The following is a 3,087-nucleotide window of genomic DNA, read 5'->3' on the forward strand; positions in this document are numbered from 1 at the left end:
CCGATAAAAACGGGGGAGAGGGCAAGGCAGTTCGGCTGTGGCAGGTCTGGAGCATGAGGGCTCACAGGACACCCCACAGGCATTATGGTACTGGAGACTGGGCTTAGCAATTCACACCTCACTGGTGAACGGTGTGGACACAGGTTTAGTGGTGCAAATTGAGGTGCAGGGTGAACGCACAGCTCTTTCTAGGAACTTTGCTGCAAAGCAAAGCAAAAATGCAATGAATTGGTAATTTGGATAAGAAGGGTTTTGTTAATATAGGAGAGACAGCATACTTTTATGCTAATGAGAACAATCTAGTAGATCAAAAAATGATCACTATAGGAGGCAAAACAAATTTAAGAAAAAAAATTTTTAAAAGAATTATTAAGTTTATTTATTCATTCATTTATTTTAATTTGACCAAAGATAGAGAAAGTAAGCCACCAGGTCTGGGACTCAAACCGTGGTCAGCCATGTGGGAGTATCCAGCGCCTTAACCACCACGCCATCTGCTGGTTCCCAAAATTTTATTGTCTTCATTATTATTATTTAATTTGATGAGAGAAAGTGAGAACCAGCCAGGTCCAAGATTCAAACTGCTCTCAGCCAGGTGGGAGTGCAGTGCCCTAACCACTATGCAACCTGCTGGCCCCACAAAGGAAAATTGTTAGTTGGTTATTTGGAGCAAGCCACAAGGCCTGGATCCCTCCCACAGGAAAAGGCTGGTGACACAGGGGCAGTGGGGTACATGAGGCAGGGTCCGAGGGCGTTCCAGGCTGAGTTTTCTGTGAAGCAGGAGGCAGGATAAGGAAGGAGGCTGGAGATCTGAGAGCAAAGGGGGAAAAGGGTGTCTGGAGAACCTTGGAGTCTCTGGTACAGTTGTGGGTTGGCTGCAAGCAGGAAGCTGGCAGAGATCTAGTCAGGTGGGTTTGCCAAGAGCCAAGTGAAATAAAGGACAGAGGTTGGCTGTGATGATGAGGCAGGGAATAGGAACTACCCAGAAGAGAAGATGGGGTTGGTGGTTTAAGGTAGTAAACCCATCAGATTCCAGGTGGGACAGAAGCGCCAGGGAATTGGGGTGCTTACCCCATCTTTTCCTTCCTTCCTTCTTTTTTTATTTTTTAGATTTTTGCCATAAGAACCGTCAGAGGGAAAGTGAGAAATCACCCTCAGAGGGCATGCCCACCTGCAATCCCTTCTCTTTCATGCTCCTCCTAGGATTTTGGACATGCACACACATGGGCCCCGCATGATTTTCAAGTCACCAGGTCTGGGACCCAAACCGCAGTTAGCGGTGTGGAAGTCCAGCATTTTAACCACCATGCTACCTGTTGGCTTCCTTCTTTTTCTTTTTCAAATAATTGCTTTATTGCGATATACTTCACATATCATAAAACCCACCCTTTGAAAACATACCATTTCAATGGATTTTAGTATACGAACAAGGTTGTGCAACTACCACCACCATCTAATCCCTGAACATGTTCATCACCCCAAAAGAAACTCCTGTCTGCTGAACTCTCCACCAGGTGTGGCTTCTTCCCTGGCCAGGTGGCCCACACCTCGCTGTCCTCACAGCACAGATTGACCCTAAGGCAACCAGGAATCTATCTACTTTCCAGACGTTCAGTATAATGGGATGTTCAGTATAACGAGATCACGTACTGTGTGGTCTTTGAGAATGGGATTGTTTTATGAAGCTGTTTCCAAGGTTCCACTATGTTGTAGAATGAAATCCTGCTTTACTCTTTTTCAAGGCTAATATTTCATTGTAAAGATAGGCCACCCTTAGGGAACCAGCAGTTAGCGTAATGGTTATGTCGCTGGACTCCCACGTAGTTGACCGCGGTTCGTGTCCCGGACCCGGTGGCTTAAAACTCACGCCGGGCGCGTGTGCGTGCGTGCCCAAGATCCCGAGAGGAGAATGGAGGAGAAGGGATTGCGGCGTGACCATCCCCCCCGGGGGGTGATTTCTCGCTTTCTGTCTCTATGTCTCTGTCTGTCTGGCGAGCGCACGCGCCCTACAGTGAAAATCTCTCAAAAAAAAAAGAAGATAGGCCACCCTTTATTGGGGCTGGCAGGTGATGTGGTAGTTAAGGCAGCTGGAGTCTCACATGGCTGACCATGGTTTGAGTCCCAGATCTGGCAGTTCGCTTTCTCACTTTCCTTCTCTCTCTCACTGGTCAACTTCAAAAACATAAAATAATGACAATGAATAAAATTAAATAAAATAAATTTTAAAAAAAGATAGGCCACCCTTTATTATCTATCTGCCTGTGGACACTTGGATTTCCACTTCTTCCTATTATAAATAATGCTGCTACGAACGTTTGTGCACAAAACTTTCTGTGGACACTGATGCCGCCCTAGGCACAGAATAACAGCAGACCTGTTCACCGAATACCTGATTAGAGCCTGGCATGACGCTGAGCACAGAAGATCCACATTGCCTCACACCAGAGGAGGGTCTCCGAAGCAGGGGAAAGCGAGGCCTGGAGGGTGAGCGCACTGAGCGCAAAGGCTCTGAGGCCTGAGCACCGTAAGGACAATGCTGTGCGTGGGAGAAAAGGCACAGGTGGGCTGCCAGGAGACGCGACTGGGACGAGGGTAGATGCTCGAGATGAACTCAAGGCCTGACCAGGGCAGGGCTGGGGTGCCGACGGGGACGCAGATCCTTGGGAGACCAAGAGCCTCGCGGGGCTGTGTACCTGTCTCCACCCGACCCTCTATCCGGGATGCAGCTACTCTCCCGGCCTCTCCGATCTCAAGCGCGCGACCGCCCCGGGCGCGAACCCCAAGCTCCGCCCCGTATCCCTCCACAGCATCCCCAGTCTCCCGCCCGTCATTACCCCGGCCCCCAACCTGCGTCCTGTACCCCGACCCACAAGCAGCACGGACGCCCCTGAGAAAGACTCTCCAAGGCTCCCACCAGGGCGATCCTCGCCCATCCGTCTCAGGGGTAGGGCCTGTGGACGGTTTAGCTTTCTGGCGACCGCGGCCGGAGACACCCACTCTGGGCCTCAGTTTCGCTATCATTCCTGGGGGGCAAGGGTCACGCCGGCGCGCTCTGAGACTGCCCCGCCCCCGGCGCTCACGACCGCG

The sequence above is a fragment of the Tupaia chinensis genome, unplaced genomic scaffold (genome assembly GCF_000334495.1).
Source record: "Tupaia chinensis unplaced genomic scaffold, TupChi_1.0 Scaffold000360_1, whole genome shotgun sequence".
NCBI lineage: Eukaryota > Metazoa > Chordata > Mammalia > Scandentia > Tupaiidae > Tupaia > Tupaia belangeri.